We start from the raw sequence: 26,357 nt of genomic DNA on the forward strand, positions 1-26,357 counted from the left end.
CTTTACCTGTCATTGTACCTTGTTATGGGTATTTGGCGATCCCATCTTCAATGTTCATTTTAAACATCATTCCACCACTGTACTTTGGTCTGAGATACTGTTGTGGGACTGTAGTGGGTCAGAACAGAAAGCACTACAACACAACCCTTCCTCTCATCAGCAGATTATAAGACAAGCTTTTGCAATGCAATAGGTCTTGCATTTGCGAGAGTTTGAGCTATTGGCATTATAAATGACGATGCCCTTTTATTATGTGTTTTGAAAAACTGCAATTGGTGCGTAAACACACACTTTGTACTTATAGTCCCTGCTTAGCAGAAGCAAGGCTGGAGATACCAGCGCCTTTTTTAATGGCAACCTTGCTTCTCGTAAGCAAGGTCCAGAAGTATAAAGTGGGTGTTTACACACCACTTTCAGGTTTTCAAAACACAAATAAATTACTGCATTGCAAATTTATTTTTGACAGTTGTTTTACAGTGGTCTCCTGGACCACTGACTGCTCCCCCTGAAAACTTTGTCCCAATTCACAAAGGGGAAGTTATCCAAAGGGAACCCCTTCTCTTTTGAGAGTTAGTTACCGCACTAGCTTGGGGGGTCGTCAACTTTTCTCTGGCTTGTGACTACTACTGCGGTTGTAAACCATTGATACATATGGATGGAAATCACATTTTGGAATGGCCTGCCACAATATGCCCCTTCTAAACTACCATTTGTAATCCATTTCTAAACTCATTTTTGGAATCAGTAAATATAATAAAACTTTACAGACTCCTAAAATATACTTAGTACATAGAGCACAGATTTGGCACAGTGCAGGGTTTACGACTGCTGTTTTCTTTATCTAGAGGCCCCAAGTGCAATGCAAACTACATGGCTGCACTAGAAGTCATTGTATTCCTTATTCCCAATGTTAAAGATAAAGCAATTAAGTTTTGGATTTACATGTAAATAACACTTTCGTCTTCTGACCGTGCTTTATAAAACATTAATATTATTTTACTGGGATAGTGCTTGATTTTGTTTATTTATTTGTTATATATATATATATATATATATATATATATATATATATATATATATATATATATATATATATATACACATATATATATATATATATATCATTTGCAGCAGATGTTAAGAAAACGGGAGACAAAGTGTTTTTGCCGTAAAAACACGGGTTAACCCAAAAAGTCACTGGGACCTCGGTGAATAGTTGATACAAACAATGTGGTCCCAGGGAGTAAAACAAATAAATCAAAAATAAAATGTCTTGAATAAATACAAGAAAAATAATAACAGCATTGTTTTTAATCACAACGTGTATCGTAAAAAATCATTCATAAAATAAATACACAATAAATCACATATAATGCCCCTAAAGGGTAGGACAGGGAAGGGTGGTGATGGGATAGTGAAGGTATGGAAACTATAGCAGTGGTCACTTAAGACCTGAATAAACCAGAAATAATAATAGGTTAACACAATGGAAAAACCAATTAATCAATTAATTCAGAAATCATGCCTCAAATAAAACAGAATCACAAATGATAAGTCAGGGAAAAGGCTGAACACAGGAGGAAGTGTCGAAGTTTCGACCCAAGCTGATGCAGGAGTAGTGTAAACCTTGCTAGAGGGTCTTCATCAGGACAGAGGACGTGGAAGGTGGGGCCTTAGGCCAATGAACAATCGCTATGTCCGTACCATACATCCCTCATACCATAATAGCTGTGAGTAATTCCCAAAAACGTACTGATTTCAGGACCGTGATCTACGGGCGGTACCTCTCCTAATATTTGATCAGAAGTCTCCTAGACCAGGTAACCCGTGGTTGCGTGCTCCCTTTGAACATCACCATTATTTTACAGTCATGGTCCGAATATTACTTGAATGATGCCCCGACCTTGTTATTCATTGGGTAATTCTGACTATGCACAACATAAAATTTATCTAGAACACCGGGATTTGTAAACGACAAAGCCTATGCGGTGAGGTCCCCTACAATGCCTTACTTCACATGAGATGAGTTTCACTCTTTTTCTCATGTGGATTCGCAACAACCATTGACCGTGACCGTGACTTGTTTTTCCTCGACTGTATTCCTCCTGTGATCTCAAATATGACCATTCTTCTCCTCTCGGCCTTTTATTATTTTATGAAACATTCGGGATCCGTTATGACCCCTAGTAATAACAATTTATTAATTTCTTATACAGATTCACTGCCCCACCTTCCACGTCCTCTGTCCTGATGAAGACCCTCTAGCAAGGTTTACACTACTCCTGCATTAGCTTGGGTCGAAATGTCAACACTTCCTCCTGTGTTCAGCCTTTTTCCTGACTTATCATTTGTGATTCTGTTTTATTTGAGACATGATTTCTGAATTAATTGATGGTTATCTAGGGGTGGTGGCATTGCTGTAGTAGTAAAATCCTGCTATCCATGTGAATGGAGGGTAGTAGACTTAGTGGGGTGTGAAAGCGCTTTTTTTAGAATTTCTATCAGCCATCAGTTTACTCTGTCCGGTCTCCTAATCTATCGCCCTCCTGGCTGTGACACTGCTTTTTGAAAGGCTCTCCCAGAATGTGTCAGCTCCCTGGCATTGGGCTGCGCTAACTTTTGCATTCTTGGAGACCTTAATCTTCATTTTGACTGCGCCCATATGCCCACTATTAGCAGTACCTTGGCTGATTTGGAGGCCCTTCAGCTCAATCAACTGGTCACCTTCCCCACTCATCTAGGGGTCCATATTCTTGATCCTTTCTTTACTAATTTAACTGGGGCCAAGGTAACCAGGCCCAGTTCTGTAGCTTGGACCGATCATTTTCTGGTGAAAATCTCTCTTGTGATTAAAGAGCATCCGTTTAAGCCCCAAGATAGAGTAGTGATGACACGTCACTGGAAGAAACTCAAACTGGTTGATTTTCATCATCTCCTGGAGGTCAACCCACTAGGCTCTCACCTTAGTGTTGAAGCTGGGTATGACGCTTTTTGCGATTGGGTTTCTCATGCTTTAGATGTTTTGATCCCCGCCGCCTGGACTAAATGCCGTTCCAGAGAACCCAGCCCATGGTACGACAGTTCCCTGGTTCTGTTAAAAAAAAGCCTGTTAACAGGCAGAAAGGGAATGGCGGAAATCCTATGAGGCTGGGAAAAAAAATGCCTATCTCTCTAAAATTAAATTATATCATAGAGCGGTATGTAGAGCTCGTGCGGCCTACTACGCCCAAGAATTTAGAAATAGCCCCAATCCGTCCAAGTTAATCTTCAAAGTCCTTAAGGACTTGATGGCCAAAAGAGCCACCACAGCAGAAGTCTGCTCTGTGGACCACTGCGAAAATCTGGCTGCTTTTTTTATGGAAAAGGTTCAAGCTATTTATCGCGCCTTTCCCACCATTAATCAGGGAGATGAGCCTTCCAGTCCCATACTTACCATAGGTGAGGCCTTATCCTCACTACCTAGTTTGCCATTGGAGGCATTTTACAAACTGGCCTCTAAAAATAAATCAGGCTCACCAGAGGATCCATTGAAGCCTGTCCAGTTCAGAGAATCTGCTGCTGTCTGCCTCCCTCCAGTATGCCATCTCATTAATCTCTCCCTCGCTTCGGGCACCGTCCCGATAAAGTGGAAACAGGCCGTTGTGACACCCATACTCAAAAAGGCTACCCTGGACCCCCTCAAACTTGAGAGCTATCGCCCTATCTCTCTCCTTCCCTGGGCCGCGAAAATTGCGGAAGCCCATGTGAATGAGGTGCTGACTGAACATCTTGCGAGGGAATGTATTCTGGATCCTTCCCAGAATGGGTTCTGTGCGGGCCACAGCACGGAAACTGCCCTGCTCTCTATGACGGAACACCTTCGTTCTGTGCTCGACTCTGGTCAGACTGCGGCACTGATACTTCTTGACCTCAGAGTTTGACACGGTTTCGCACAAAATTCTACTTCAACGTCTACGAGAGGCAGGTGTTGAGGGCACTGCACTCGATTGGTTCCGCTCCTTCCTATCTGATCCGACCTTCAAGGTTGCCACTCCACCGTTTGAGTCCAAACGCTATCCCCTGGATCTGGGTGTGCCTCAGGGTTCGTCATTGAGCCCCACATTATTCAATCTTTATGTGAGGCCGCTGGCTGCTGTCGTCAAGCATTGGGGTCTGACCACAGCCTCTTATGCTGACGACACGCAGCTGGCGGTCCCCTTGAGTGGGGACTCCTACCGTGATGCCCCCAGATTTCGGGAAGGACTCCTGGCAGTGGCCAGCTGGATGAATACCAACTGTCTCCAGCTTAATGCCAAAAAACGGAGGTCATGATAGTTGGCAAGCGAGCGGATCTCTGGCGTGATAAGTGGTGGCCCCCTGAGCTGGGTGTAACCCCTACTCCAGTCACAGAGGTAAAGAACTTGGGGGTTTGGCTTGACCCTGCCCTCAGCTTCTGTGGCCATAGGAAAAAAGTAGCGGCCACCTGTTTTGGCATCTTACGAGGGCTGAGACCTATCCTGAGGTTCTTTGATGCCTCAACCAGGCAGCTGGTCATTCAAGCATCCATACTATCACAGCTTGATTACGCCAGCTCACTATTGCTGGGGGCCAACCAGGCTGAAATTGCGCGGATGCAACATATCCAGAATGCTGCAGCCAGAGCTCTGGTGGGGCTACCGAGGTTCTGCTCCGCAGAGAGTACCATCCGCTCTCTACACTGGCTGCCGGTGGAATAGAGGATCTATTTTAAGACCCTGTGCCTGTCGTTAAAGATCCTCAGGATGGCCTCCCCCCGATTCTTGACAATCTTCTGAAGCCTTATGCTCCTTCGCGCCCTTTGAGATCCATGGGCCAAAACTTGGCTGTGGTCCCACGATTCAGACCGTGTAGAGCGGTAGGACGTTCATTCCGAGTCTTGGCTGCGAAGCTGTGGAATTCTCTACCGTCCCACATCTGCGAAATTGATGAGCTGCTGAAATTCAGGAGAGCCATCAAAACGCATCTGTTCCCTCATTTCTCTTAGGATCCTGATCTGCGTGTCTCCTCCATCATACTGCTGTGTTGTGTCTGGGTACCCTTCCAGAAGCGCCGTGATGCCCCTTGGCTGGGGCATCTGTGCGCTATAGAAGTGCTATTAACATAACATAACATAATTGGTTTTTCCATTGTGTTAACCTATTATTATTTCTGGTTTATTCAGGTCTTAAGTGACCACTGCTATAGTTTCCATACCTTCACTATCCCATCACCACCCTTCTCTGTCCTACCCTTTAGGGGCATTATATGTGATTTATTGTGTATTTATTTTATGAATGATTTTTTAGTAAACACGTTGTGATTAAAAACAATGCTGTTATAATTTTTCTTGTATTTATTCAAGACATTTTATTTTTGATTTAACTGTTTTACTCCCTGGGACCACATTGTTCGTATCAAAGTGTTTTTGCCAGCAAATTTCTCTAACATTTTACCGAATTTGCTGCGGGAATGCACACTTGTTTGTTAACCCTTTCGATGCTCATGACGAGCTCAGCTCGTCATGATGCACAGTTGAGCTGTGCTTATGACGAGCTGAGCTCGTCATGAAGAATGGCAATTCAAAAATTTCAGCACCCGGGAAGAATTGACTTAGCAGCCAAGGTGTTAACTGGTGGAAAACAGGTTTAGTACAAATATATATTTTATAAAGCATCAGATATTCGCTCTGCCGCGAATCCCTTCCAAGGACGCCAATGCCACCATCAACATGTGGTCCTGACGTATTAAATTGTCAGAACTAAGAAGAAAAAAAATCATCCGTGCTCCAAATTTCCGGGCTTTGGGATTCAGTCCTTCCTAGTGCTGCCTCCCCAGCTCAATCCAGCTCCTACGGGCACTATAGCCCACCATGTGAGCAACCCATACACACATACACACAACTCCTTGTACGTTACAGCATCACTGCTCACCGGAAACCACAGAATGTTGTCTTTCTTCTGCACCCCCTCTCCCTCCCGCACCTCGCTTTCTGGCTGAGTCAGCGTTCCTTGTTCTCTATCCCCTGGCATGTGTACTTGTGTAAGACACTGGTATTCTGTAATCCCCGTCCATTTTCCCCACAGCCCACAACTGTTTCTCCTTTCTTCTATTCTACAGGCCTGCCACGGATGTGTCTGTCTGGGCTGTTCTCCAGTGGAGCGAGTGTTGTGTCTGTGAATGGCCGGCTCATTCCGCAGTTGGACTCAGTTGCCCTACACAGACGGGAAGGCCGCTTAGCATTCCTAGCGCTTGACCCGCGAAGCAGAACATGAAATGGCACATGGACAGTGATGTCAGCATGTGTCAATTAAGTAGAGAACGTTTCACTTTATTCCCTCTCGCAACTGTTTTCTTTTTCTTCCCAGGGGACTTGATGGAGCGGCTCGTGCCACCTGGGTGTAATGCAATGGATGCAGGGCCGGAAAAAAGAAGCGCTGGGGTGCGTCCTAGACAGGCCGGATTACAACAATGGGGCAGAAATTCGCAAAATAAAGTACTTTCTGTGACGGGGACAGTGCGCACCTGGAAGATGTGCAGACTAAAGTGGGAGCTCTGGGGCAGAAAACCGGGTGCTGCGCTCAATTCTAGCGAGAATGCTTTGCTGTGTCCGGAGGGTTGTGCACTGTTGAGCGAGGGAGTTGTGCCCAGGACAGGCAGGTGTGTAGTGTTGGGTGAGGGAGTTGGGAAGGCGCAGAACAAACTGAAAGGATCAAATTGTAATCGATATTGAATGCAGAGCTGGGGTACAGTGCGGTGCTGAAACACACAGCACTGTTGCAAGGGGTATAAAGTTCAGTGCTGAAGCAGCGGGAAAAGGATAGCGACTTGCTCGGTCCTTCGCTCTCCACTCCCTCCGTTCGTTCACTGCTCCGTTGCGGAACCCCTTGATCACAGCAAGTGCTGCTTGGTATTTCTTCTGCTGCTGCAGCGTGTTCAGTGTGTACAGACATGTGCTCCAGAGCTGCCGCAGAGACATGACTTCTCCACTGCAAATCGATCCGGAGCAAAGCTTGTATACGTAGACTGCGCACGCATATTTCACCCAATTAACGAAGCCCTGTCGAGTCTGCCGTGAGCAAAAGAGACACTGTGCGCGTGCACATCTCCTGTCCGGGCAGGTTCGACAAACAGGAGACAGGGAGGGAACAAACATCCCTCCCTTGCAATCAAAAGCAAGGATTTTTCATGCGCGCTAATGGAAGGCATAGGTGAAGCTCCCACCCGCTTCAGAAGCAAAACAGAAGACAATAGTGTCGCAAGCGAGCAGCGCATGCGCTGCATTGCTAGGCGAGACCTAAAACTGGGTAGTGGTCTGCTCTGAATAATCTAATGCATTGATTCAGTGGAACAGCTAGAAATACTGGGTGTGTCAATTCATGAATCATTGAGAATATGTATCCATATTAATCTCTGTATACAGATCAGGATCTATTGATGTAGCAAAAAGCATAACATAAATGATCAAAAGTCATTAATAATTAATTGACGATGTATGTACAACTGACTAGTTGGGCCAAAAAAACTAAAATAAAGTTGTTAAAAAAAAGAATAATAATTAATTGATGATGCAATTAATTTTCTTTATATCTTGGGACCCTCTTCTTTTACCAATGTTATTGCCACTCACATTAAATTTAGTTTTCAACGTTTTTTTAGCACTTTTGAGTACACTTTCATAGAAAGTAAAACATATTACAGAATAATGTATTATTAGGTTTATTTACGGAGTAGAAATGTGAGTATATAACTAAGACTGAGCATTTATTTGTTATATTATCTGATATTTAGGCACAACACCTCAATGTTTCACATTTGCCTCTTCCTGGACACAGAGATTTAGCAAACAAATTCACTGCCCCAGGACCTTTAACCTTAAATTTCGAGGTTAATGGTGAAAAGAGCTTCTCAGACACATAGTCATATTCGGATGGTGGACGGACCTGCGTCCGTCCGCCACCCCCGAGGTGGAGGGACCGTCCGCAGGGGCAGCGGCGGTCCCTCCGTTGCCATTAGGATGTGACCGCCACCCTGGCAGTCACATCCCGTATCTTTAACCTTGCGGCAGGTGCTGCTTGAAGCAGCACCCGCCGCAAGGTTAAAAATGCATGATTTGCATTTACATGCACAACGCGGGAGGCACAGCGCGGTGCCTGCCGCTTTGTGCATGTAAATGCAGGGGGGTACCATAGGTACCTCCCATGTGCATCCCCCCCACCCCCTTCACCCTGGGGGCCCGCAAGGGGCCCCAGAAGCAAAGTTCCACATGCTTTTCCACGGCGGAATAGCTGCCGCTGAAAAACATGTCTCACCACACATCCTAATTTGGCCGACGGTGTCTTGCAGACACCGCCACCAAATAGCGCTCATCATCCCGCGGATCAGCGGCGGACGGACCTGCCGTCCGCCGCTGTTCCCAACGCCATCCCACCGCCATCCTAATCCGGTGGTGGGTGTTTTCTGTCACCGCGGTGGTGAATCTGCATCCTCCGGTCCGGCGGTGGCTTCCACCGGCCCGGAGGATGCGGATTCACTGCCATCATAATCGACCCCACAGTTCGGAGTTAATATTCCATAAGCAGTAATTATTGTCTGTTTAAAGTAAACCCTTTCTAAGTCCCTGGAATAGATTCCCTAGCCTGGACCCATTGTAGGGAATTGGCAGGGTTTTATGGTGTATAAATGACACTTTAAACTTCACCTGGCTCGACCTGCAATAAGTGGGCACACTCTTTCTTCTGGGATACCCAATGCTGTGTGATGAGTTTACAAATCACCCAGACCATGCGGATTTGTACCCTCTATTAATGTATTATAGTTCACTCATTCATTCATGGCAAAGGACATTTCCGTAATCAAGCTGTGATAGAAATGGGATGTGAGTTGACTATGTGTGACTGTAATATACAAAAATTATTAAGAATGACTGCATGATACACAATAGAGCGAAACTTTGAACTTCATTTGTAGTGTAGTTCCTATATCCCTGATAGGCTCTGCGCATTGGAATAATATACACTATAGATTTGATAGATTTGACATAGGACTGAGGTCAGTATGTCTCTATCAAGTACATTAAACTTAATTACTTGTGTATGCCAGCTAACTCAGAGGTCACTAGAAACTTTTTTGAATGCACAAGAAGGGATTAGTTTCTGATAACCGCATAAACATGACAACTTTGTTTTCCTTAGAGTCGGAACAATATCTTCAGAGTTGTGGAAACAATAGATTACAGTTTCACTTAGTCAATCGTGCATGCTTCGTTTCTACATAATTGCACAGAAATAGAGAGACGGGCGTTTCAATAAAAGGGTTTATTGAACAGTCTTTTTTCTCATGCAAGAGATATGAACTGCTACAATCGTAATACAGAATGCAAAGTATAATGCGTACAGCGTAAACAGTAATAGAAAATAATACTGAAATAGTTTGGTCTGTAGCTTTGACATATATAAAAATACATACATAAATAACACAGGTTAAAATACTCAACTGGTGCTTCTAAAATAATCCTACCCCAGTGTACCTAACCTAAGTCTAGTATTAGGGAAGAAGTAGGTGCTGTTTTAGCTATAGTCTAGTTTAGTTTAGTTGTGCCAATAATTGCCAAAGGTTTCTCTAGGTGCTAATCAGATCCTTACCTTAGAATGAGAGAGGTTGGTATCTCTTTCCCGGGACTTAATCTCTAACACCCCGCAAGGGGAATCCGAAACACTGGAGCTGGATTCGTGGCGAGGAGGATGACAGCGTCTGGTCAGTGCATCAGTTGGGGAGTTGACTTCCTTTGGGACTTGCTGTGGCGAGCCGCGTCGTGCAAGCAGGTAGCCGAACCGCACTGTGCCTTGCCATAGCAAGTGATTGTATATTTATACCTAGAGGGTATTTAGGAATGCCTGTATTGACGTGTAAGTCGGGCATATGAACCTCATGAACGAACCCCTAAGGAATAGATGTTCATGCATAATAAATGAGTTCTTGGAGAAATTAATATCCGGGTAAGGGGAAGTCCTAAAGGCTTAAGAGTCTGGTTTTTCAAGAACTCGTTGTGACGAAGAGGATCTGATGTAGTTGACCATGCCTGTATTTGGTTAGCATGAACTATGCCTAAATAAGGGCAATGTGAATTGTACCTATATAAGGGCATATATCGGGAAATCTATATACTATATCTAAATCGACACACAACACCCACTCCACTTTCGTATAATTGACATTACTAGTTCCTAAACATGATAACATATCTAAAATATATCTACACACGAAATGCTAAATGCATGTTTCAAATACATTGTAAAAAATGCATCAAAACTAGTTGTACGCATGAAAATGCATTGGTGCTGTACACATTAAAGCAATGTTTCCTTCTAAGCATATGTTTACATTTGAATACCTAACTGAATGAATTGCGAAAATATGCATTTATGAAATGGCTCATAAATACAGAAGAAAAAGGGCCAAAACCATTTCATGTCAGATTATATAAAACTGTTTGTTTGTGGACAAGGTCTAATATTGTCTCTTGAAAGTATTCAAAGAATTCTTGTTCTCTATGAATAGTTCTACTATAGGCAGATTACTTTGTGGCAAAAAATGAAAAAATTCAAATTTGGGAAAAAAAATTAATCATAGGAAAAAGTTCCAAAGTTAGTACCTTGTTTTGAAAAATGAAGGTCAAATTCAGAGTTCTCTCAGTACACTGTGTGCCAAAATCAAAAGTCAGTGTTAGGGCTTGGAGAAAGCATGAAATCCTCTATGTCCGTAGACAAAAAGTTGTCTACCATTGTAGGTGAAAGTTGGATTACCTCATTTAGAAGATTAACCGCACATAGATGAGAAGCTTCACCTTCAGAATAGGTTGCATCAGCAATGTTCGAATCAGATGTTACCTGTGCGCCGGTTGATTCCTCTCATACCTCAGCAGTTGCAATTTACGTCTGTGAGTTCTCAATGAATGCCGTTATCAGAATTGGTAGCCGTTGGGGACAACACAGAGCATGGGCCTTTACAGGGTCCAACATCCGCTAGTATGACTGATGGGAGTGTTAGACAGATGTCTAGCACGCATTCTTCCCCGCAAAGCAGGCAGCGTAGAAAAGGTAAGATGCAATCTTGCCAGATTGGTCTGAATGACAGAAACCATGTGATATTTAATTCTCGTACACGAGGTAAACCCAAAATTTGAACGAAGCGCTCACGACACTTCATCTCCGGCAGAGCTCTCTCCACGGTGAATTGGATGCCGCTGGTGATTTGGCTTGCCATATCGTAGCAGTAGGAGCTAAAATAGTATCCCTGCAACACGTCCCAAAAGGAGGGGCAATTCACCAAACACAGAGTGCACGAAGTTTGGGATGATTCCGAGGACTACTTGAAAAGGTGCTAACAGTCCAGAAAACACGGTCTTAAATACATGTACAATACCGCTCGTATCAGACAGGCTTAAGATACAACCTAAAATTTCTGAGAAATGTATAGGGCAGTTTGCATTCAAAAGGGCATGTATCTCGGCAGAAGTCCTTGCGACTTATAGATCATAGGTCTCTTTGGCCGAGGTCAGTGGCACAGTTTTTTGCAAAAGAATGGCTTTCATTCTGCTTAGAGTATCAATTCGTATAGAAGAGATGTTCAGTGAAGGCCATAAAGGTGACTCCTTGGTTGTCTTAGTTTGTGGAAATAATACTTACATTCAGCAAATGACCCTTAATGAACAGTCACTAGATATGGAATACCTGGCAACATGCCACAGCAGCTGTGATCGTTCAACATGAGGTAACTTCATTTGAAAGTTGTCCAAAAATTGGATCAATCACTGCAGTTGGTGAACCTTGCAGGTGACAGGATAAGTTGTTAGAGGAACTATCGCAGGCCCTGTGTAAATGAATACCCTGGAGAGAACTGCTTAGAGCGTTTTCACAGTTTGAACCGCTGAGAAACACTTCTCGCCCCCCACTCCAACATCTGTGTGTGTATGGTAAATCCCAGGATGTCTTGATGTATTCTTTACCCAACCGTTCATATTCGCCTGCTTGTATGTGTTTTAGGCAATACTGAAAATGGAAAATTGTAACCGGCAGAGTGATTGTTCCATGTATTATCCATTCAGTAGCTGGTTTTTCTGACACTGTGAATGGTAATCTTTCCAGTTTTTCAATGCTCAGAACCGTATAGTCTGCTCCCCTTTGTGCCAGTTTGATCTGTTTATCAGTGAGATTGAATTCTGAAAACAGTGACATAGTATTGATTAAACGCCAAGGCACATAGCCTGAACGCAGGTTTTGGAACGTCCAACCTAATAGCATGATAGAACGTAGCTGAGACTGACCATGTTGCAACATGACCATGACTTGTTCCATGATGTCTATGGCAGAAGACACAATGCTGTCCAATGAATATATCCTGGATGACAGAGTTGTTAACCCATAGTCTACTACAGAGAGAGATTTCTCTAAATGAATACAATCAATTTCTCGCATTCGTTCTGTAGTCTCTGCTTGCGCAATCTTCTATATTTCGTTACAGGCAGCATATATACCGGCATATATGAAACCTTTTGACACGGTTTTCTTGCTTCGAGCAGCGCCAACTTTAAGTAAAGATAAGTGTTGCTTTACATCGTGTAGTGTAGCTCTGTAGCCAATCAAGGCATAGCTTCCCTACACTGTATGTTGTTATTACCCCAGGATGCTGTTTTTGAACATATCTTGGGTCCGGCCTATTGACTTTTAAAGTGGTACAAAAGGGGGTGGTGATGAACGGAGCATCTGAACCAATCAAACACTCACACCCAGTCAACAGATCTGGGTTTGATCCATCACCGTTCTTTAGCCCACTCTGCCACCCCAGTTCAGACATGGCCATATGCAAATCAGTCTGACCCTGTGCTTCATGGGAACAGTCCAGCCCGAACTGCCAAGCCATGCCTTCCCTGTACCAGAAACAAGCTTCCGAGGACCGGTTTCTGGCATTGCAGCCGTCTTCAGCCCGGCTTGCTTGAATCCAGTGGCAAAGTGAGCAAGGGACTCAAGTCTGAGCATACCCTGCCAACTTATGGCAAACAAAGTGGTACAAAAGGGGGTGGTGATGGACGGAGCATCTGAACCAATCAAACACTCACACCCAGTCAACAGATCTGGGTTTGATCCATCACCGTTCTTTAGCCCACTCTGCCACCCCAGTTCAGACATGGCCAAATGCATATCAGTCTGACCCTGTGTCTCATGGGAACAGTCCAGCCTGAACTGACAAGCCATGCCTTCCCTGGAACGGAAACAAGCTTCCGAGGACCGGTTTCTGGCATTGCAGCCGTCTTCAGCCCGGCTTGCTTGAATCCAGTGGCAAAGTGAGCAAGGGACTCACGTCTGAGCATACCCTGCCAACTTATGGCAAACAAAGTGGTACAAAAGGGGGTGGTGATGGACGGAGCATCTGAATCAATCAAACACTCACACCCAGTCAACAGATCTGGGTTTGATCCATCACCGTTCTTTAGCCCACTCTGCCACCCCAGTTCAGACATGGCCAAATGCATATCAGTCTGACCCTGTGTCTCATGGGAACAGTCCAGCCCAAACTGACAAGCCATGCCTTCCCTGGAACGGAAACAAGCTTCCGAGGACCGGTTTCTGGCATTGCAGCCGTCTTCAGCCCGGCTTGCTTGAATCCAGTGGTAAAGTGAGCAAGGGACTCACGTCTGAGCATACCCTGCCAACTTATGGCGAACAAAGTGGAACAAAAGGGGGTGGTGATGGACGGAGCATCTGAAATAATCAAACACTCACACCCAGTCAACATATCTGGGTTTGATCCATCACCGTTCTTTAGACCACTCTGCCACCCAAGTTCAGACATAGCCATATGCAAATCAGTCTGACCCAGTGCCTCATGGGAACAGTCCAGGCCGAACTGCCAAGCCATGCCTTCCCTGGACCGAAAACAAGCTTCCGAGGACCGGTTTCTGGCATTGCAGCCGTCTTCAGCCCGGCTTGCTTGAATCCAGTGGCAAAGTGAGCAAGGGACTCACGTCTGAGCATACCCTGCCAACCTATGGCGAACAAAGTGGTACAAAAGGGGGTGGTGATGGACGGAGCATCTGAACCAATCAAACACTCACACCCAGTCAACAGATCTGGGTTTGATCCATCACTGTTGTTTTGCCCACTCTGCCACCCCAGTTCAGACATGGCCATATGCAAATCAGTCAGACCCTTTGCCTCATGGGAACAGTCCAGCCCGAACTGCCAAGCCATGCCTTCCCTGGACCAGAAACAAGCTTCCGAGGACCGGTTTCTGGCATTGCAGCCGTCTTCAGCCCGGTTTGCTTGAATCCAGTGGCAAAGTGAGCAAAGGACTCACGTCTGAGCATACCCTGCCAACTTATGGCGAACAAAGTGGTACAAAAGGGGGTGGTGATGGACGGAGCATCTGAACCAATCAAACACTCACACCCAGTCAACAGATCTGGGTTTGATCCATCACCGTTCTTTAGCCCACTCTGCCACCCCAGTTCAGACATGGCCAAATGCATATCAGTCTGACCCTGTGTCTCATGGGAACAGTCCAGCCCGAACTGACAAGCCATGCCTTCCCTGGAACGGAAACAAGCTTCCGAGGACCGGTTTCTGGCATTGCAGCCGTCTTCAGCCCGGCTTGCTTGAATCCAGTGGCAGGGCTCGACAAATCCGAAAAATTGTACTAGTCCTGCAGGTCTAGTACCATGGAAAATCCCCTCGACCTGACTGCAACCCACTTGACCTCCGTCTCTGAAAACAGAGCAAAAGTGACAAGATAACAAGATTTAAAGGCATCTTTATTGCTCATTCCCTTTATGAGCAATAAAAGTGCCTTTAAATCATGTTATCTTGTCACTTTTGTTCTGTTTTCAAAGACCGGGGACAAAAGTTAGTTTGACTTCCTACTCGCCAGAAAGGGCGAGTAGGACCTAAAAATAGCTCGTCCTGATCCATTCTCCCTCGCAAATGCGAGCGGGCGAGTGGATTTGTCGAGCCCTGAGTGGTAAAGTGAGCAAGGGACTCACGTCTGAGCATACCCTGCCAACTTATGGCGAACAAAGTGGAGCAAAAGGGGGTGGTGATGGACGGAGCATCTGAACCAATCAAACACTCACACCCAGTCAACATATCTGGGTTTGATCCATCACCGTTCTTTAGCCCACTCTGCCACCCCAGTTCAGACATGGCCATATGCAAATCAGTCTGACCCTGTGCCTCATTGGAACAGTCCTGCCCGAACTGCCAAGTCATGCCTTTCCTGGACCGGAAACAAGCTTCCGAGGACCAGTTTCTGGTATTGCAGCCGTCTTCAGCCCGGCTTGCTTGAATCCAGTGGCAAAGTGAGCAAGGGACTGTTGTAAATCAACAGCGATTAGGTTAAGCATTAGCAGAAGACATGCAGTGTATGACCATTATCGTGACAAATGTACCGACTCCATTTTGTATTTGCAACGGCCATTTTGTATGCGATACATCGCCATGTGCTCGTCATGTGCTTTGTCCTACCTTCTTGTTAACTGCGTCTGAAGTCTGCCCGGCAACAGGCTATATTTAGCATTCCCCGCTTCCAGCATGTCCAGACATGCGCAGTAGGGTCTATGACCGTTACTAATTAGTTCCAGATAGGAATGTGTTTACCAGTTGCCGAAGACTGTTAACTCCGCCCACCTATCGATTGTGCCTTCCAATATGTCCTTGTATGGTCATGAAACTGCTCTTGTCTTCTGTACCGCCTTCTTTTGAGCCCCCTCATTGTGTATAAAAGGGGCCATGTGCTTTAGTTCGGTGTGCTACTCGATACAATACTGAAGGGTGTTGTGTGGACTGTAGTACCACCTTTAAAGGTTTAATAAACTTTGCTTTTGTATTTTCCAGTTTCATTGCCAACTTCTTCCTAAGGTCTGAGGACTCTGTGCAGAGAAGGGCGAACCCTTGCACTAAGTAGGCCTAGCTGAGGTTTGCTTACAACAAATTGGCGCCCGACACGTGGGGCTCATCGGCGACTCGGATGCCCGAAGGAGTGGTCGTGACGAAGGATTGGAATCTCGCTGCGGACGCGATCGCATGCCAGAGGATACCCGAGTCTTGGCATCCAAGGCATTTTTTCCTTTCTTTCCGATCTGACCATCCAGGTGGTGGCGGTCCTCGACTGAGATCTCTTCTGTTGGTTTGCCGTGCAGTGGCCGTTTGGTCGAATTTAGAACTTGGCAGTTGGAATCTGGACGCTCTGTGATTGGTAAAAACCGTTATACGGTACTTGCTGTGGGTTTTGGAAGCCTGGGATTGGCAATGCAGTTTTAGAATACGCTTGCTGTGGCAATTTTGGTTTGGAATGACTAGTCAACTATGTGTATGTGTATGTGTATGTGAAATATAGGTGTTGAACATATATAGGCAGGTAATGAGGAGATTTTTCTCTACAATACGATTTTTGATTTGAACGGCACAACGTATTAAAGATACCTTAAGTGCTACTTTGATTATAATACTGCATATTTTGCACTATTTTTGGCATGCCTGCTTTTAGCGTACTTCGTAGGTTGTGCTGCTTTTGTGGAAATAACCGGTTAAGTCTTGAGGAATGGTAGCCGGCTCCCCCAGAGGGGATGCCTCAAAGAGATATGTACGTTAAATATGGTCTTTCTTCTATAATGTACAGCACATTGTGGAGGAAATACACGCGAAAGGATCCTGAGTTATGTTGGCCGAAGTATGGGTCATTTGATATGCGAAAGATTGAGTATGTGGAACGGTGTATGTTTAAGCGAAAATCTAGACAAGATATGTTTGAGAGTGTGCGAATGTGGGTGAAAGAAGTACGTGAGCGTGAGAAACGTGAGCAAGCGCTGATTGAGAAAGAACAACGGAAGAATGTGTATGAAAAAGCGCAAGAACTAAGAAAGAAGGAGGCGAAAGAATTGGAAGAGAGACAGGAGAAGGAGTGCAGATTACAGATATCTGGCCAATATGCTGTTCGACAACCTCTTTATCCTGTCCTTAATAAACCGCAAGATGATTTTTCTTTGTTAGATCGTCCTCCGCCTCCGTATGTTGTTCCGTCCGCTCCATCTGACGAAGATGAGGATTTCGGGGCAGATAAAACGAAACGTGATACCCGCTCCATGATGTCGGTTGATCGTGCGGCTGAACTTAGATTGATTGCTCGACAGTCACTTCAGGATACTGTTACTGTTTCTGATATTTTAGAGATTTTAAAGGGATGGCAAGATAGAGAGCCGTTATATTTTACTGAGCATTTTGCAGAAGAAGTTGTTGACATGTTTCGAAAAGTTTCTGACATTCTCGAACCTGATGATGTGGCAATCGATTGTAAGCAATTATGTAAAGGTCTTTTTACACTCCCCCAGGTGACTGATACGATCAGGCGGCTGGTTAAACGTCGAACTGAGGTGCTTCGTCTACGGGAGGAGAAACGGAAAGTTAAAACAGATGGATGAAAGGGATTGGTCGACGGGAAACAATCATCTATTTTTGAAACAGATAAGACCGTGATAGTGCATGCAAAGCCTATGCGAGAGGCCGCGCCTTTATATGTTCCTCCTAAAGGAACGGGTACAAATTACGATAAATAGTCTGTAGATGCTAAAGGGTATTTTATTTATAATTGGGTATATACTCCCTGGAATAGAGCAGATATTATGGCACTTAAAGCTGCATTGTCTGATCCGCGTAAAAATCCTGCCGCTTTCTATGAGGAAGTTGAGGGAGCCTTAAATTCTTGTACCATGACATTAGCTGATATTGATTTATTTTTCGAGCTAATATTGCCGCTTGATATGTGGAGATCCGTGCGTAAAGTCGATGATCGTGCAGCGTATGGGGCAATATGGAAAGAAATAGAGAGGGAAGATGAGGACAGGGAACCAGCGAAAAAGCCATGTCAGTTGATTTTAGATCTCCAGGTGCAATATTCGCTAAGTTAAAAACGATTATTCCCCCTAAAAAGATTGATTGGACTATTCTAGCATCTTGTAAGCAAAAGACAGATGAATCAGTTTCAGATTTCTTCACGCGTTTCGAGGAAGCTTTTCATGATTTCAGTGGCCAGTCGCTAACGGACGATACGGGCCGACACTTGTTTGTAGATAAGTATGTTACAAATTTATTACCAGGAGTGGCTAGCTGCTTGAAAGCTAGCGAAAGCTCTTGGACCACCTCTTCTCCGGCATCCCTCCTGACGATAGCTCAATATTACGAGCGTCAGGAACTAGAAGCGAAGAGCAGCGAGGATAAAAAGTCTAAAGAATTAAAAACAAAGGTTATGTTATCTCAGGTTTATGGTCCACCTCTTTGAGGTAACGATAGAGGCGGACGAGGATTTTATAGTTCCTCTTATACTCGTCCCGCTTTGGCCGTTGATCAATGCGCGTATTGTAGAAAATTTGGCCATTGGGCAGATGAGTGTCCATTGTTGCGCTCACAGCGCTATATCCGTGGCCGAGGATCTATGAGAAATCGTACGGGGAACTCAGGACCCAGAGGTGCTATGAACGATTGTGCTAGGTTTGATTCTAATGTGCGGGTACAAAATGGGTTCAATACTTTTGATAGGCGCAACCAATACCAGATGTCTGATTATGTGCAGTCTGAGTCGCATGATTCTGCTTATGCATTGGATTGCGTAGGATGGGGTAAGGAATCAGTTAAAGTTCCAGTAGATGAGAGGGGTCCTTATGTTACAGCACATGTTTTGTGTTCTACTGATCAGCTTCTGGTTAATACAGGAGCTACTCGTAGCGCTTTGTCTAAACAATTGGTTTCAAGGGCTCCCCTGTCTGGCTTAACAATTACATCGATAGGGTTTGATGGAACACCTTTCCTTAGCCCATTGTCACAACCACTTGCATTTCATGTTGATAAGTTTGCTGCTCCATGTCTGTTTTTGCTTTCCCCAAAAACACCAGACAATATTGTGGGTCTTGATATGCTCAAGTACTTCAGAGCCACAATAAGATGTTCTCCTGAAGGAGTGCGTGTGATTTTGAATGACAATTATCCAGTAACAGATAGAGTTTGTATTGTTCAAGAGGATACTGCATTAGCCTCCATACCTAAAACTTTGTGGGCTAATTCAGATACTAATGTGGGTCAGATGGGTATTCCACGAGTGCACATTAGTGTAAAGGAGGGAGCTGTGTTGCCACGTTTGCCTCAATATCGAATTTCACAGGAGGGTGAGGAAGCACTCATACAAATTGTACAAGACCTCATTAAAGTTGGAGTTGTTGAGGAAGTTCCATTTAACATTTGTAATAGTCCGATCCTCCCAATTTTGAAGAAAGACACTGATACCAGGATCTATCGATTTATTATTGGTTTGCGGGAGGTAAATTAGATAGTGGTACCACAATACCCAGTGGTTTCTGACATCACGACACTTCTTACTTTAGTTCCACCTACTGCAACTACGTTCTCTGTTATAGACTTGAAGAACGCTTGTTTTTCGATCCCTATTCATCCTGATAGCCGATATCTGTTCGGTTTCACTTTGAATAATCGATCGTATAGATTTTGTAGAGTTCCTCAAGGCTATACTGAGAGTCCTAGTATTTACAGCCAAGCATTGCAAAGACAACTTGATTCTTTTGTTCTACCTGAGGGTGTGGCGCTCATACAGTATGTTGATGATATTTTGTTGGCAGCCGATACCCCTGAACAATGTGAGAAGTGTACTCTGTCTTTGCTTTCTTTCCTTGCCTTACATCACCATAAGGTACCGAGAAAGAAACTGCAGTATTGTAGACTTAGGTCACCTTTTGTCTAAGGAGGGTCGTGCACTCACATCAGATCACATTCAAGCAATTCTAGACACACCAGTACCTTCCACACAGAAAGAGGTTCGAGCATTTTTAGGTCTTACTTCTTTTTGTAGGCAATGGACATTAGGATTTTCATATATCGCTAAACCCTTGTTAGCATTTTTGCCAAAAGATACTCCAATACCCCTCCCTTGGACAGATGAATGTGAGAGTGCTTTTCGGCAGTTACAGCAAGCTCTTTGTTCAGCACCAGTGTTAGGTACTCTGGATTACACAAAGCTCTTTACATTGTACGTACACGAGAGGGATGGATGTGCATTGTCAGTTTTAGTACAGACATATGGTGATAAGCAACGCCCTTGTGCATATTTTTCAGCAGTGCTTGATCCTGTTGCTCGAGCGTTGCCTGGTTGTTTTCGCTTGGTTGCAGCAACAGCTGTGTCAATATGCCAGAGTGAAGGGATAGTCTTATCACATAAACTGTTGGTGTTGGTACCCCATGCTGTTGATGCCCTTTTGAATCAAACAAAGACGCAGCACTTAACTAGCGCTCGTCTGACAGGATATGAGCTGACGTTGTTAGCTCCTCACATTACATTGAAAAGATGTGCAACACTAAACTCAGCCACGTTGTTGCCATTTCCAGCGACTCAGCCTGAGGCGCAGGAAACACATGATTGTATTTTCTTGACTGAGGAACAGACAAAGGGTCGTATTGATTTGCAAGATACGCCCCTTCCAGATGTGGATGGAGAATTGTGGGTTGATGGGTCTTGTCTAAAGTTACCGGATGGTACAACTTCAGCCGCATATGCAATTACTACGCTTCACACGATAGTAGAGACAGCTCGCATACCACAGAAGTCAGCTCAAGCAGCGGAATTAATAGCTTTGACACGAGCGTGTGAGCTTAGTACAGGATTGTGTGCGAATATTTATACAGATAGCCGCTATGCTTTTGGAGTGGCACATGATTTTGGCCTGCTCTGGAAGGAAAGATGCTTTCTGACATCACATGGGGTGCAGATAATGCACGGAGAACTAGTGCATAACCTTTTCACTGCATTAACATATCCAAAGAAGATAGCTATAATGAAATGTAGTCCGCATAAAAAGTCGATTGATAAGGTGGGACAAGGAAATGCTTTTATAGATCGAGTGGCACGTGAGACTGCGATGCAGCCTGACACTACTTCTATGTATGTAGTGAAGTCATAAGCTGAGCGGTGGCACGATGCTAGGAAGGAAGTACTAGAGATACAGAGGACCGCTTCTGACAAAGAATGGGAGCAATGGTCCAGGGATGGAGAGTTGGATGATGAAGGTTGTTGGCGAAACAAGCAGATGGATAGATGGAAGTTGCCTATAGCTTTTGTACAACCTATGGTTCAGATGGCACATGGGCTAGCACATGTTGGAGCTTCAGCAATAGTGAAATTGCTTACACAAGTTTGGGAGCATCCAGAAATTGCTAGCACAGCTAAGAGAGTAGTACAGTCCTATATGATCTGCCTGAGATTTAATCCTGGAAATGGGGCATGAACTCCAGCAGGAAGATTTGCTACACCGACTGCACCTTTTGAAGTTTTGCAGATGGATTATATTCAGCTTGAACACTGTAATAATCTGAAGTATGTCTTAGTGGTGGTATGTGCCTTCAGTAAATGGATTGAGGCGTACCCCACAAAGGACAATACTGCAATTACTACGGCAAAGGTGCTTTTGAAGGAATTCTTTCCTCGCTATGGTGTTTGTAGATTTTTGTGGAGCGATAACAGACCTCATTTTGTAGGGGACGTTATAAAGTATGTCCTGAAAGGATTAGGGATCAAACAGAAGTTTCATGCAGTGTTCCACCCACAATCAGCAGGATTGGTGGAAAGATACAATGCTACTCTGAAACTGAAATTAGCTAAGATACCGGCTTCTACTTCTCTGAATTGGCCAGATGCGTTGCCATTGTTGTCAATTAGATCAGTGCCTCATTCTCGAACAGGTCTCACACCTTTTGAGGTCCTGTTTGGTAGGCCCATGAATATCTGGGGAATTCCTAAACCGAGTTCTGTGTATGATGTACCTTGTGTCTTAATGAATGAATATTTGGCACAATTAACTGATAACTTGGTTTCTATTCATCAACAGGTTCGAGAAGCACTTCCTGACAGATCCACAGGTGAGGGTCACAACCTCTGGCCTGGTGACTTGGTCCTCCTGAAGTCCTTTGAGAGATCGAACAGTTTGAAGCCAAGGTGGCGTGGGTCAGAGCAAGCGCTACTTGCCACGAGAACGTCAGTTCGAGTCACGAACCGGAAAAACTGGGTCCATGGTACCCATTGTCAACGAGTACTTCCGACTTTGGTGGAGCCTGCTGTGTTGACCGACCATCGAGAGGTTCTGACTGCGGAGAAAGGCCGTGCTGTGACACCTGACGGATCTGAGGAGTTCTTCCCGGACCAGGCAGTCCCTGGAGCAACAAGATATATTTTGAGACCGAGAGAAAAATCTGCAGCATTTGTAAAACTTGTCTGAGCATTCCTTGGGTCAGTGAAACGGAGAGCCGATGTGGCAAGGTGGGGGGGGGGGATCAGCCCTGCATTAGAGTAGTGACACCCGTCTTGGCCCGTGGTGAAGAAATCAACGGCTACCCAGGGGTAAGAGCTCTGACAACTACTTTAGTTTCAGGAAGATTTGTTTTGTGTTCTGACTAAAATGGAAAAGAAGAAGAAGATTTTTTGTGCTGTAGGGTTTGTTGTTCCTTTGGTGATTGCGGCAACAATAACATGGTCTGTTGAGGAGACAACTCCTGCTCGTGAGTTGTTTGTTGTCACTACACCTACACCAGAGGAGCATTATTTCTTTACACTCCCATATCAAGAATTGAAATATCGACAATCTTATCTCAATAATACCTTCATTCAAATGTTACATCATACCCACATTGCTACGAATGCCACAAACTGTTGGATTTGTGGGATGATGCCTGCACATCAAAAGAAAGGAGGTACACCGTTCATACCTCTCCCTTTTTCGCATAATGGCTCTTGTCGAACCTGGTATACTTTGCTCTTTGCGACCAGGAAGCCTACAGTGGGCAGACTGCTTTTCCGGTTAAATAAAGAGTGCCATCAAGACAAAGATGGGTATCCCCAGGCGAATGGAACTAAATGGGAGTGGGAGGAATATCGACCGGACAATATTTCAACGCCATATATCTTCACCAATACCAGAGACTCATCCAATGCCGAACATTTTGTTATTTCTGTTACTCAAACACAAGCAGAACTGTGTGTACAGAGCATTGGACATATCCCTGTTGGGATCAGCGACTGTATTACTGTGCTGAATATAGATGGCTTAAATAATAGTACCTTATTAGCTTCACATAATACTTATTTTGTATGTGGGAATCGTGGATATTATCGATTTCCAGCAGGCTGGACCGGCATTTGTTATGTGTCATTTTTGTTGCCCCCTGTGTTTCTGGCAGCTCCATTGTATCATCGAAATCTTAAATTGTTCAACAATATTACTGTAAATAGATACAAGAGAACCTTGACTACTGATAATGTTGACCAAACCAACACTAGTCTGCAACAGTATATAGACTTTAATTTAGGATTGTTCTTTTTTGTGGGTGCCGCATTAAACAGCAGAAAAGTGCGACGATTAACTAGAGTAGTGGAAGCTGTCACAGATCAAACAGCTGTAGCTTTAAGGAACATCACTGAAGAATTGCAAATTGCTAGAATTGTAGCTTTACAGAATAGAATGGTGTTGGATGTTATGCTAGCAGATAGAGGTGGTGCATGTTAAATCTATCACCGTTCTTTAGCCCACTCTGCCACCCCAGTTCAGACATGGCCATATGCAAATCAGTCTGACCCTGTGCCTCATGGGAACAGTCCAGCCCGAACTGCCAAGCCATGCCTGGATTCAAGCAAGCCTGGCTGAAGACGGCTGGAATGCCAGAAACCGGTCCTAGGAAGCTTGTTTCCGGTCCAGGGAAGGCATGGCTTGGCAGTTCGGGCTGGACTGTTCCCATGAGGCACAGGGTCAGACTGATTTGCATATGGCCATGTCTGAACTGGGGTGGCAGAGTGGGCTAAAGAACGGTGATAGATTTAACCCAGATCTGTTGACTGGGTGTGAGTGTTTGATTGGTTCAGATGCTCCATCTATTGCCACCCCCTTTTGTACCGCTTTGTTCGCCATAAGTTGGCAGGGTATGCTCACGCGTGAGTCCCTTGCTCACTTTGCCACTGGATTCAAGCAAGCCTGGCTGAAGACGGCTGGAATGCCAGAAACCGGTCCTAGGAAGCTTGTTTCCGGTCCAGGGAAGGCATGGCTTGGCAGTTCGGGCTGGACTGTTCCCATGAGGCACAGGGTCAGACTGATTTGCTTATGGCCATTTCTGAACTGGGGTGGCAGAGTGGGCTAAAGAACGGTGATGGATTAAACCCAGATCTGTTGACTGGGTGTGAGGTTTCGATTGGTTCAGATGCTCCATCTACCACCACCCCCTTTTGTACCGCTTTGTTCGCCATAAGTTGGCAGGGTATGCTCAGACGTGAGTCCCTTGCTCACTTTGCCACTGAATTCAAGCAAGCCGAGCTGAAGATGGCTGGAATGCCAGAAACCGGTCCTAGGAAGCTGGTTTCCGGTCCAGGGAAGGCATGGCTTGGCAGTTCGGGCTGGACTGTTCCCATGAGGCACAGGGTCAGACTGATTTGCTTATGGCCATTTCTGAACTGGGGTGGCAGAGTGGGCTAAAGAACGGTGATGGATTAAACCCAGATCTGTTGACTGGGGGTGAGTGTTTGATTGGTTCAGATGCTCCATCTATCATCACCGCCTTTTGTACCTATTGACTTTGAAACCTTGAGTTTTGTTCAGGAATCGATCTTTTTTTTTTTAAAACCTTTATTTTCATTTTGCAGTAGTACATTTGTGGGCCCACAACCACAGAGGCCGGCCGTCACTAAAACGAAACAGAAACATGATAGTTCACAAATACACAGCTCTTCAGCCGACAGCCCGGGGGCCCGGCAGCGGTTCAGCATACTATTCGTGCGAATCATTGGATAGTAAACAGGATGAGGTTAAGGTTTCACATTTTAAATCTATATAAATAAACAAAAAAGAATCCAAAACTAACGAGGCAAAAGAGACTATGCGGTGGGTGACTGTCCCAGGGGGGAGAGCCGTATCAAGAAACAATATATACAAATAATAGATGAAAAAGTGGGAAGAGGGGGGCAGGGAGCAAGTGATCATAGTGTCAGAAAGAATCTATACAGTACAAGGAATGCTCGGTTATGGGGACTGCGACATTTCCGGAGTATCTACAAAAGGAGGAGTACAAATCTCCCCTCGGTATAAGTTCCAATGATTCCATACTCTCCCCCATTTCTTAGGTCTGCCACGTGCAACGTACACTGTTTTTTCCCTAAACATGCACCAGTCCATGTTTTTTTTCCAGGCTGAAATCGTAGGCGCTCTTTGGGACCCCCACAGTTGTGCTATGTCCCTTTTAGCTACCATATTACTAAGGGTAGCCCATTGAGTCTGTGCCACATTATAATCATTTGGTTCCCATACATTCAGTAGATAGCGTCGGGCTTCAGGCAACAACGAAACTCCTGTAACTTCTTCCATGACAGCATGCACACGGTTCCAGAACACAACCACCTCCGGGCATTCCCATTTGATATGGAGGAAGGTACCCATCAAACCACACCCACGCTTACACAACCCATCCACAGAATAACCCATACGCAGCAGCCGGGGACCTGTTATATAGATACGATGTAGAATCTTTAATTGCATCAGCCGGAGACGGGCCGGAATCGCGACCTCTTTAGGAGAAGATACCGCAGCCTGCCAATCCTCATCATCCAACTCCAGGCCGTCACTGGTCCAAGCCTCCCGAAGCCGTAGAAGTAAATCCGTTCGATCGTTAATCAATTTGTTATATATTAGAGAAATAGTGCTATCCGGAACATGTCCGTCGAGCACTCTATCTTCGAGGGGAGAAGATTCCGGGATCACGGTCCCGGCCGGGAAAACCGAACCAAGTGCGTGACAGATCTGCATATAGCGGAAATGCTCCCTATCACTAAGTGCATATTCCGATTGCAGCTCCTGAAAAGTTTTAATCCTATCCTTGACCCAAAGATCCCCGACCCCACTGATACCAATGAGGTCCCATTTCTCAAAGCCCTTTGTTGTCCATAAGCTACCTAATTTTTGAGCTACGTAAAGCGGGGTCGCTCGGGTCAATCTGTCTGACCACCCCATCGCTGCGTTCGCACTACCCCACACCCGCACCGCAACTCCAGTGGGTCCCAGTAGCTTCCTGCCCGTCGATTCAGAGTATAACGCCCTGTTGAAGTTTCTTCCCGTCAACTGCCATTTATCCATTTCAAAGGCGGGATATAGCATGATTAATTGCACTCAATTGAGATGCCCAATAATAGCGTTTGATGTCCGGTAAGGCGATGCCCCCATCATACCAGGGCAGTGTCAATTTCGCTAGGGCAATATGAGGACGTCCGCCCCATACCAACTGCCT

At 45.0% G+C, this 26,357-nt stretch overlaps 1 protein-coding gene across 1 annotated transcript in view; it reads right to left on the minus strand.

The window, feature by feature from the left end:
- Positions 1-26,357, minus strand: part of LOC147718603 (A-kinase anchor protein 17B-like) — a 670,645-nt gene that overhangs the window by 79,733 nt on the left and 564,555 nt on the right. The window lies entirely within an intron of this gene.

This window comes from Lissotriton vulgaris, chromosome 4_1, assembly GCF_964263255.1.
Source record: "Lissotriton vulgaris chromosome 4_1, aLisVul1.2, whole genome shotgun sequence".
NCBI lineage: Eukaryota > Metazoa > Chordata > Amphibia > Caudata > Salamandridae > Lissotriton > Lissotriton vulgaris.